Source organism: Panthera onca, chromosome C2 (genome assembly GCF_046562875.1).
Source record: "Panthera onca isolate mPanOnc1 chromosome C2, mPanOnc1 haplotype 2, whole genome shotgun sequence".
NCBI lineage: Eukaryota > Metazoa > Chordata > Mammalia > Carnivora > Felidae > Panthera > Panthera onca.
The window spans coordinates 73,116,742-73,128,963 of NC_138347.1; the positions used below are offsets into that span (position 1 = coordinate 73,116,742).

At 37.9% G+C, this 12,222-nt stretch overlaps 1 pseudogene; it reads right to left on the reverse strand.

Annotated features, from left to right (window-relative positions):
* Positions 1-2,969: 2,969 nt before the first annotated feature.
* LOC132683549 (small ribosomal subunit protein uS10 pseudogene) lies at positions 2,970-3,343 on the reverse strand (annotated as a pseudogene).
* Positions 3,344-12,222: the final 8,879 nt, after the last annotated feature.

Sequence of the window (12,222 nt, forward strand, 5' to 3'; positions counted from 1 at the left end):
TCATTGGTATATCTTCTGTTACAAATAATAGAGCCTTCAGTTTCTTTTATCAGCATCTTACAGTTTTCAGAGTACAGGTCTTCCACCTCCTTGGTTAAATTTATTTCTATGTATTCTTCTTGATGGAACTGTAAATGGAATTGTTTTCTTAGTTTCTCTTACTGTTGGTTTGTTAATAGTGTATTAAAACACAGCATTTCTGTGTATATTTTGTATTTTGAAACTACTGAATTCATTTATTCTGATATTTTTGTTGTGTGGAGTCTGGTTTTCTGTATGTAGTGTCATGTCCTCTACAGTTGTGAGTTTTACTTCTTCCTTACCAACTTGGATACTTTTTATCTTTTTTTTTTTTTTTTTTTTTTTTTTTTGTCTGATTGCTGTGGCTAGGGCTGCTAGTACTGTGTTGAATAAAAGTGGTAGGAGTAGGCATCCTTGTCTTGCTCTTTATTTTAGAGGAAAGGTTTTCAGCTTTTTCTGTTGAGTGTGATGTTAACTGTGGATTTGTCATATATGGCCTTTATTGAGGTTTGTTCCTTCTCTATGTATTTTTTTGAGTTTTTATCATAAGTGGATGTTGAATTTTGTCAAATGCTTTTTCTGTATCTATTGAGATGATCACATGATATATACATTCTTCATTTTGTTAATGTGTTGTATCACATTGATTTGCAGATATTAAACCATCCTTGCATCCCTGAAATAAATCCCATTTGGTCATGGTGTATGAACCTTCTAATGTATTGTTGAATTTCGTTTGCTGATATTTTGTTGAAGTTTTTTTTTTTTTTTTTTTTTGCATCAGTATTCATCAGGGATATTGGGTTGCCTTTTTCCTTTTAGTAGTATCTATCTAGTTTTGGTATCAGGGCAATGCTCATGTCATAGAACAAGTTTGAAAGTGTTCCTTCCTCTTCAGTTTTTTAGAATAGTGGGAGAAGGATAGATATTATTAATTCTTCTTTAAATGTTTGTTAGAAATCACCTGTGAAGCCATCTTAGGAGTTTTTTTTTATTACTGACTAAATTTCATTGCTAATAATCAGTTCATATTTTCTATTCCTTCATGATTCATTCTTGGAAAATTGTATGTTTCTAGAAATTTATCTGTTTCTTCTAGGTTGTTCAATTTATTGATAATGTAATTGTAGTATCAAAAAAAATTTTTTTATGTTTATTTTTGAGAGAGACAGCATGAGAGGGGGAGGGGCAGAGACAGAAGGAGACACAGAATCTGAAGCAGGCTCCAGGCTCTGAGCAGTCAGCACAGAGCCTGATGCAGGGCTTGAACCCACAAACCATGAGATTGTGACCTGAGCCGAAGTCAGATGCTTAACCAAAAAGCCACCCAGCCACTCCTGTAGAAGTCTCTCATAATCTTTTGTATTTCTGTGGTGTTGATTGTAACTTTCATTTTTGACTTTGAGCTCTTTTTCTTGATGAGTCTGGCTAAAGGTTTATCAATTTTATTTGTTGTTTCAGAGAACCAGCTCTTTATTTTCACTGATCTTTTCTATTGCCTTTTAAGTCTCTCTTTCATTTATTTCTTCCCTGTTCTTTATTATTTACTTCCTTCTACTAACTTTGGGCTTTGTTCTTTTTCTGATTCCTTTAGGTATTAGCTTACATTGTTTATTTTTCTTATTTCCTGAGGTAGGTCTGTATAGCTATGAACTTCCCTCTTAGAACTGCTTTTGCTACATCCCACAGATTTTGGAATGCTGTGTTTCTATTCTTATTTGTCTCAAGTTATTTTTTTATTTCCTCTTTGATTTCTTCATTGACCCATTGGTTGTTTAATAGCATGTTGTGGGGTGCCTGTGTGGCTCAGTCAGTTAAACGTCCATCTTCATCTCAGGTCATGATCTTGCAGTCTGTGAGTTTGAGCCCCGCATCAGGCTCTGCGCTGACAGCTTTGAGCCTGGAGCCTGCTTCGGATTCGGTGTCTGCCTCTCTATCTGCCCCTCCCCCACTCATACTCTGTCTCTCTCTCTCAAAAATAAATAAACATTAAAATATATATATATTTTTAAATAACATGTAGTTTAGTCTCCATGAGTTTTATTTTTTCCATTTTTTGTTCCTGCAGTTGATTTCTAGTTTCATACTGTTGTGGTTAGAAGAGATGCTTGATATGATTTACATCTTCTGAAATTTATTGATATTTGTTTTGTGGCCTCATGCGATCTATTCTGGAGAATGTTCCATCTGTACGTGAATGTATATTCTGGGATGGAATGTTCTGTATATTATCTGTTAAGTTCATCTGGTCTAATGTGTCATTCAAGACTACTGTTTCTTTATTGATTTTCTGTCTGCATAATCTATCCACTAATGTAGGTGGGGTGTTAAAGTCCCCCATTATTGTTTACTGTCAGTTTCTTCCTGTATGTCTGTTAATATTTGCTTTATATATTTAGGTGCTCCTGTGTTGGGTGCACCAATACTTATAATTGTTATATTCTCTCATTGGGTTGATCATTATGTAATGCCCTTCTTTGTCTCTTGTGATGGTCTTTGTTTTAAAGTCTATTTTGTCTGATAAGAATATTGCTATCCCAGCTTTATTTTTATTTCCATTTGTATGTAATGTACATCTTTTTCTGTCCCTTCATTTTAAGTCTATATGTTTCTTTAGGTCTGAAGTGACTCTCTTGTAGACAACATACAGATAGGTCTGTTTTTTTTTTTTCTTTTTTTTTTAATGTTTATTTATTTTTGAGAGAGACAGAGCATGGGGAGGGGCAGAGAGAGAGGGAGACACAGAAACCGAAGCAGGCTCCAGGCTCTGAACCTGGAGCAGGGCTCAAACCCACAAACTGTAAGATCATGACCTGAGCCAAAGTTTGGCGCTTAACCCACTAAGCCACCCAGGTGCCCCTGGTTTTTTTATTCATTCAGTCACCCTATGTTTTTTTATTTTTTATGTTTGGTTATTTATTTAACTGATAATTTATTAAAAGGCTGATTTAAGCATCTGCAGTGGTGACTTCCACCTCAACTCCTGGCTCAGTACTGATGGAAGTAATCTGTTTAATAATCTCAGAAGGACTGTGCAAATCAATGAGTCGTGTGTGGATCTTCGTCTGAAAACGATATTAGAAGTCAACGATCAAGTCTTAGAACCTTCACCACAAGGAATTTTTCTTGTAGTGATTCTCAGAGTCTTGGTGGGCATCTGAACTGGTCCTTTCACTTTGAGATTCTTTTTCTTGGCGCCTCTGATCAAGTCAGCACATACCTTCTCTAAAGATTTTACTGTGTGGCTGGTTAGAGTAATTCTAATTTGGTGAGTCGCCACCTCCGGTTCCATGGGTGTCTTTCCGGTGTCTTTAAAAGCCATGGCTGTGGCGCAGCTTCTTGACCGACTTGTTCTTGGCAAGAGCAAACAGCGGTGAGTCGGGCAGGAGCGGGGCCTCCAAAGCTCTGCTGTGGCTGCGACCGCGTCTTCCTCAAAGAGAGCTGTTTTTTATTTTTTTTAATTGATTTTATAGCTACCATTTTTCATGAGCTGGCTGGAATTAGGGTCTCTTACTTTCTACCAAAAATGCTAACATCCACTGAGTGTTGGGAAATGGGCCAGCGAGTAGAGAGGCCATTTTCTAGGCATAGTGCACCACATCACTGACAAAATCACTTGTTGATTTTGTTCCAAGTTGCTGACATGTTGCACAGAGTTGTTGAACATCAAGTTATACACCAGAGAAATACGTGAGATGGGATGTGTTTTGCCAGTGGAGGAAATGGAGAATAGACTTGAGCTGGCATCTCATGTCCACTTATGTTTAAAGTAATTATCGGAGGTACCTGGGTGGCTCAGTCTGTTGAGCGTCTGGCTTCGGCTCAGGTAATGATCTCGCGGTTTGTGAGTTCAAGCCCCACATCAGGCTCTGTGCTGACAGCTCAGAGCCTGGAGCCTGTTTCGGATTCTGTGTCTCCCTCTCTGTCTGCTCCTCCCCCACTCGTGCTCTGTCTCTCTCAAAAATAAATAAACATTAAAAATTTAAAGTAATTATCGATAGGTATATACTTTTATTGCCGTTTTTTAAACTGTGCTTTGGTAGCTTTTGTAGTTCTTCCCTCTTCCCGTCTTCTTGCTCTCTTCCCTTATGGCTTGATAACTTTCAGTATTATTTTTGGATTCCTTTCTCTTTATTTTGTGGGTATATATTACAGGTTTTTGGTTTGTGGTTACCACGAGGTTCATATAGAACACCCTGTGCATGTCGCAGTCTATTTTAGGTTGGTGGTCACTCAAGTTTGAACAGATTCTAAAACACTACATTTTTACTCCTCCCCACTCAGGTCGTATGTATTTGATGTCATATTTTATACGCTTTATCTTGTGTGTTCCTTACCTAATTATTGTGGATATAGTCGATCTTAACTACTTTTGTCTTTTAATATTTATACTAGCTTTGTAAGTGGTTGCTCCACTACCCTTTGTTTGCTTTAACCAGTGAGATTTTTTCTTTCTTTCATAATTTCCTTCTAGTTATGACCTTTTCTGTTTAAGTAAGTCCCTTCAACATTTCTTGTGAGAGCAATTTGGAGGTGATGAACTTCTTTAACTTTTGTTTGTTGGGGCAACTCCATCTTTTCTTCAATTCTCAATGATAACCTTGCCAAGTATCGTATTCTTGGTTGCAGTGCATATCATGCCATCTCCTCCTGGCCTGCAAAGTTCCTGATGAAAAATCAGATGATGGTCTTACAGGTTTCCCTCATACATAACTAGTCACTTTTCTCTTGCTGTTTTTAATATTCTTTCTTTAATTTTTGACATTGTAATGAGTTTGTGTCTTTGTGTGGACCTCTTTAGGTTTATCTTGTTTGGGGCTGTCTGTGTATCCTGGACCAGGATGTCTTTCCTTCCCCCAGGTTATGGGAGTTTTTAGCTATTAATTCTTCAAATAAGTTTTCTGCCCCTTTCTCTTCTTCTGGGACTCCTATAATGGGAATGTTAGTATGATTGATGTTAGCCCAGAGGTCTATACTCATGTTGAAAAAAAATTTTTTTTTTTTATTGTTCAGTTTGGGTGATTTCCAGTATCCTGCCTTCCAGATCACTGATCTTTTCTTCTGCACCTCTAAGCTGCTGTTGATTCCCTCTGATATATTTTTCATTTCAGTTTTTATATTATTCAGCTCTGATTGGTTCCTTTTTTTTTTTTTTTTTTTTTAAGTTTATTTATTTTGAGAGAGAGTGTGAGTGGAGGAGGGGCAGAGAGAGAGAGAGACAGAGAGAGAATCCTAGGCAGGCTCTGTGCTGACAGTGGGGCTCGATTTCCTGAACTGTGAGATCATGACCTGAGCCAAAATCAAGAGTCAGAAGAGTCAGATGCTTAGCCAGCTGAACCACCCAGGTGCACCTGATTGGTTCTTTTTTTAATTTTCTATCTCTTCTTTGAAGTTCTCACTGTGCTCATCTATTCTTCTCCCCAGTTCGGTGAGCATCTTTGTGAACTTTACTTTTAACTCTTTATCAGATAGATTGCTTATCTCCACTGTAGTTCTTTTTCTGAAGTTTTGTCTTATTCTTTTATTTAGGAACATACTCCTCTGTGTTCCTATTTTGCCCACCTTTCTGCATTTGTTTATATGTATTAGGTAAATCAGTGATATATGCTGGTTTTCAAGGAGTGGCCTTATGTAGAAGGAGTCCTGTGGGGCCCAGAAGCACAATCACCTGGTAACTAGAATCAAGAGCTCCTAGAATATTCCCTTTGTGAGCTGCATGTGCCCTCCCGTTGTGGCTGGGCCATGACTACTGTGGGTGCACTGTTGGTCAATGCTGGTCCCAACCAAGGCTGCCTACCAGATGTGGCCACAGGGCAGGAGCTGTTTTGTGCTCTGGTTTAGTATTGATGGGACTATTGCTCAAAGACTTGCTGCTCTAAGCAATTTTCTAAAATGCCATTTCTCCCCATCAGCTCTTGTATAACTGGTTGACAAGAACACATCTGCGACACATTAGGAAAATAAAAGAACAGATAGCAATTGTCTCTGGTCTGTGGCTCACACCCCCAAGCCTTGGTTAGCTACCCCAGCAGAGGGTTTTTGGGGGTTTTGGTTGGGGGGGGGTTGACTCATCTAGTTTTTTATTTGAGGAATTATTTGGGGGAGGTAATGCTGAAAGTAGGTAAGTGAGGGTGGATTTGGCAAATGTTTAGTCATGATTTTATCTCAACTGCCCAACCTGAAGTGTTTTCCAGTAAGTATGCCAAGTGAGTGGTCAGCATTTCAGTTCTATTACCAATAGGATTATTGGAATGGAAGAGAACTTCTATAAATTTTTGTTCCATTCTTTTTGGATTGTTAATAGAGTGTTTGACTAGAAATAGAAGAGGGTTTTGCAGGCTGATCTTTTTTAATATCATTTGAGTTCACTTTTTAAAAGCAAAAAGGGATTATAAGCAGCTTTGCAGTATGACTTGTTCTAAGAAAATGTCTTACCAGTAATAGAACTAACAAACATAGGAAGAAGAAATATTCTTGTTTAGTTATACTCCCTAGTATCTGAAAGTATCTCTTACATAAGCAATTACTTAAAAGACAGTATACAGTTGACCCTTGAATAACGCAATGGTTAGGGGTATTGACTCACCACACAGTTGAAAATTCATGTATAACTTCTGATTGCCCCCAAACTTAACTACTGGTAGTCTACTGTTGACCTGAAACCTACCAATAATATAAACAATTGATTAGCACATATTTTGTATGTTATGTGCATAATATACTGTATTTTTACAATAAAGCAGAGAAAAGAAAATGTTTTTAAGAAAATCCTAAGAAAGAGAAAGTACATTTATAATACTATAATGGATTTGTCCAAAAAAATTTGCATGTAAGTGGACCCATGCAGTTCAAACTGTTGTTTAAGGGCCAACTGTATTTTCTTTTTACTTTCTATGTAAAAGAGATACCCAATTGAAAAGTAAACAAGCACTTTATTGTATGGCACCATGCCAAGCTAATTGGGAGCTATGGCCATAAGAGTTTCCCTGTCTTTAAAGCTTTTTAAATTTATGTGTACATGCAGAGCAGAAACTACTGCTTTGTGGGGAGATGGAAGGAGTAAGCAATGCACTCACCCTCTCTAGCCATACTGAGGAGGCTTTTCTGGTAGGGAAGGCTGGGCTGATTATAATTAGCAAGACTTTGCTATTTAACAGATTTTTTATTCAGTTTTCCTGAAAACCAAAGTACAGTCTCTTTAGTCACCTACCACAAAATTGTTACTCAGCAAGAGAGATCCCACAGAAATCAGAAATGTCAAGTGATTTTTTTTTTTTAACAAAGTCTGTTCCAAAATGTTGGATTTCAGAATTTGAACTTGAAGCAGATATGGGTTGTTGGTAATTAAGCCATTTTAGTAATCCCTAAATCAGTTTATTGGGGGTAGGGGAATGTGGTGAGAAGGTCTGGGTCAAGACCACAGTTATGAGAATCCTACTCTAGCTTGAAACTATCAACAAGTGTGCTCTGATCCTGTGCTAACTTTGAGAAGCAGATTATTCTCCACTAACCTATTGGGAATGTCTTGAATTTTTCATGGTAAATCACAAAGTATAGAATCTAATCTAGGGATTTTACAAATAGCCCTAGGGGCCAAATTGGCCAGATTGCAAAGTGAATTGGGCCCAGAATAGTATACTCTGTTATTCTAAGCTTCAAGCATTGTCTGTAGACCTAGACTAGAGTTATCTAGAATTTTATGGTTTGGATGAGAACACACTGATGAATATAAAGTTGAGGGAGAAAGATGTTTATTTTTGAGAACATTATTAAACATTTATTAAGCACTAATTATATGCCTAGGAATTTGCTGAACAATGTGTATAAAAATAAATAAAAGATGATTCTTAGAAAAAATATATGCAATTGCTGTGACCAAAATCAAAACATAAGATACAAGAACTAGAACAGAGTTCAGAATGTCTATTGTTTACATAAGATGTTTCCCACATTAAACATTATGTCCAAAATTGAGTTCTTTATGTGTCCTCCAACTATTGTTAATTACACTATTCCCCACTCTAAGCATTCTTATACTATGTCATTTCTCAGTGTTGATTTTGTTAATTCTCTTAAATATATAAAACCAGTCCCTTAAGTAAACATTTTTGACGACTCCATGATGTATCTTAAATCTCTTTCCTTTTTCAATCCCTACTGTGGTATCCTAGTCAAGCTCCATCATCATTTGCCTATACTCAGTGTCAACTTCCTGTTTTCCCCACTTTCATTCTATCCCTTTCCAATCCATTTCCTATAACAGCAAGCATTGCTGCCCTACCTAAAAAAGCCCTTCAGTGAGCTCTCTACCACTTTCTTTGCATATACTGGTCCCCACTTACCTCTTCGAATCTTCCTGTGCCAGTCTCCTGCACAGTGTTCACAAACCAAGGACCCCAGAATTAATCTTTACTTATTGACTCCAGTTTGTTTTTATAAGCAGTGACTATTTGTATTGTCTGAAAGTCTTGCCCTCAAGGGCCCATTAAAGGGAATTTTCCCAAGACTGACATGCTGGTCTTTTTCAAAAGTAAAATATGTGAATTTACCAGCTTCTGGGTGTGTGGGCTTTATGACTGTTCTCCCTGATGCCAAGAGGCTTTTCATTTCTAGCTTATTGTCTTTGTTTCTGGCTGTAATTGCCAAAAATTAAACAGTAGGGTAAATGGGTTATTACTGTAATATGATACTCCTTGAACTGTGCCCAGCCCTACCTGTTTCAGAAGGTCTTTTCACTTTTGAAAAAATACCAGTTGCTGAGTTCTGTGGTCCAACTAGAACATGAGTTTTAAAAGTTCTATGAATTTTGAGAACCAGACTTTAAATACTTTGAGCACTTAACCTTCTCTTCTGCCCAAACATATTGATGAGATTCTTCTGAAGACTTAAAGTGGAAGAGCATACTTTACTTTATTCTTTTACTTTTCCTGGTTTCATTCTTTAAATACGAGTAAAAGTGTGATGGCTTTTCAATTATTTTAAATAATGAAAAGATCCATTTGTCCTATTTACCTATATAAGGTGTGGCTACAGCAATAAAAGATACATTTGGAAGAGGTCTTGAACATTTCAGACACTCTGCTGAGTATAGAATTCACTCATTCAGTCCCCAGAGCAAGAGGGCTAACATGACAAAATCGTCATTAGATTAAGAGTCGCCTAGATCCTGGTGATCTTGGTAAGAATTGACTTATTGGGCTTGTGAAGGTGGAAGGGGGCTGAGGAGTGAGTGGAAGGTGTGGACGCAGAGACTGCATGTGTGGGTGGCTTGTTCCAAGAAGTTTAGTTGTGAAAGGGAAGTTGGAGGTAGAACAGTAGGCAAGGTAGAATAGAGATTTGTATGTTTATAATTGCATCTTAGAAATTAATGTAGACTTAAAAGATGGGAAGAGAAGGTATATAGGTGTAAATGTACAAGTTACTAGATAAAGTTTAAAAACTAATCACCAGCAATAACAGTTTGAACAGAGACCTATGAAAATTCCTAATCAGTAACTGCCTTACAGTTCTTTGAAGTAGCTACCTTCTTATCTGTGCATGTTGTAATGCACACATCTCATTGTGGCATCTTCTCAGCCTTTTCTTTTAAAGCAATGCCTGAAGCACACCATTGTTTTCTGTAGTGTAGGCTTATGAAAGTTACATTAATATTTCCTATTATTTTCATATCATTTGTCTTCAAAAGATCATCTATTTTTAGACCATTAATTAGTCTCTAAACAGATGGCACAACAACTAAAAAATATGTTTTCAAAATCAGAGACTTTAGTATAAAGTTAGAACCCCAAACTTTTTAACACCCATCTTATTAAAATGTATTGCAGCCAGAATTTAGTTATAATAAAAAAATTAAAATATCTACTGAAGGCAGCGGGGGGAATAGGTTATTGAGAAAAACATTTAAAATTGCCACCTATTTTTTTTTAATGGAACTTGGACAGTAAAAGTGGCAGGTCTTAGAGAAAGGGGATATTCTGACTCCCCAAAACAAAGCACTTGAGCACAGAGCTAGACAGCTCAGAGCTAATTTTGGAACTCCGCAGTTAATGCAAAATTTTTCAAAAGGGGTGTCTGGAAAAAAAAAATTAAGTTTGCATTCTTTCATTTAAACTCAGTTCATAAAATTTCCCTACTAAACATCATCATAATTGTGGAGCAGTGTCTTCCTGTCACTCATGCTATGCAAAGTCATCTTTGATGCCCTTTGTTGCCCTCATCCTTGCATCTTCTAAGTTACTAGATTCTGTCAATATTCTCTTCAAAGTATTGAAGTATCTTTCCTTTACTAGCTTCTCTGTAACTTTTCTGTAACTGTTCTCATCCTTTCTTACCCACCTTCCAGCTGGTCTCCTGCCTTCAGTCCTCTTCTGTCACTCTTGCTAATCTACATTCTATTCCTGGATGTTAATTTGCTTTTAAAACGGATGTAATCATACATTAAAACATTCCCAGTTTAGAGACCCTGGGCTCCCTACAGCCTGCAGGGTAAAATTGAAACTCAGTGTCCGTAGGTCCTTTATGCTCTGATCCTGGCCTACCTTCCCAGGTGTGTTTCCCTCTACTCTCTGTATATCTCCTGGATTTGGGTGAGGCTGACAGCTCTTTTTTCTCTAACATAACTTTCTTTCTTACCTCCTTTTACTTTTCTCTGTCCACCCTATATCATTCTGATCTTTTCTGTCTTTTGGGTCGTTTCACCTCTTTCATTAACTTTTTACCATGTGATTCCACCCCCCCCTTTGAACTCCTATTACATTATGCTTATTTCTCCCATGATGTTCTTATCTGTGTTACAATTATTTGTGTACCTGTCTTCTGTTTTCTTGAACTAATCATGTCTGTCTTATATCTCCTAACACATAGCAAGGTGCATGACAAATGTTTTATTCTTGAGTCTTGACGTGTATTGACTAGTGAAGCATTAGTATATGATTGTAATCGCTAATGATAGAGCCTGTGATGTAATGACTTATAATAAATATATATGTGGTCATTTGACCAAAATATATTTCTCAGACATACTTGGTCTTCATCCACTGTTCTGAAAATGCTTCCGAGACATAAAGGTGAAATGGGTGTCTTAATAAAGGTGACTTTTGGGCCACACCTGAGTGTGAGCCTAGTTGCCAGGAGGACCAACCATATAATTAGAGGGTTGGGGCTTTCAGCCATGCCCCCCGACACCCCCCGCAATAGGGGAAGGCAGAGCTGGAAGCTGAATCAGCCAATGGCTAATGACCTCATCAGTCATTCCTATTCAAAGAAGCCTCCATAAAAACCCAAAAGGACAGGGGTTGGAGAGCATCCATGTTGGTGAACACGTGGCGGTGTGGAGGGAATGGTACACCTGTAAAGGGCATGGAAGTGCCATGCCTTTTCCCCATGCCTTGCCCCATGTACATTTTCATCTGGCTATTGATTCATATACTTTATCCTATCCTTTTACAAACTGGTAAAGGTAAGTGTTTCCCTGAGTTCTATGAACTGCTGTAGCAAATTAATCTGGTCTAGGAGGAGGCTGGAACTTCTACAATCTGTAGCTGTTGGTCAGAAGCATGGGTAACTGTGTGGGGCTTGTGACTGGTGTCTGAAGTGGGGTGGGGGGGTAGGGAGCAGTCTTGAAGGACTAACCCTTAACCTATGGTATCTGATACTGTCTCTGGGTAGATAGTGTCAGAATTTAGTTGAATTGTAAGACACTGAGATGATGTCAGGTGCATTGACTGGATACGTGGGGAAGCCTCCCATCTCCACGTGATGGCAGTTGGGTCCGGGAACCTAAAAGAGAGCCCTAGTGTCAGTTTATAGATGGATGTGGGTGAAGGGACCAAGAAGAAAGATTCCAGTGGCTTGGACCTGTTTCTTTACTGGATATAAGGAAACATCACAGCTGTGTTGCTCTTCTTCTTTAGATCTGGGCACCAAACAAACTTGCTGGATGCCAAGGTATTATCTATATGCAGATTCCAACAGATGTGATTTAGGCTACTACAGACACATCCATTCAGTTTAGTTTGATCTGAGTTTATCCACCCTGTCTAAGGCCTTACAATATTCAAAGGAGATAGGAATTAGTGATAACATAGTTCCTCTCTCAGAGGACTAGAGTAGGTTTGGCTTGAACAGCTGCTTCCAAATCCCGGTTAGCAGAAAAACACAATGATATTTTATATTTTTCAGTGACGTGTGGGTCCTTGGAGA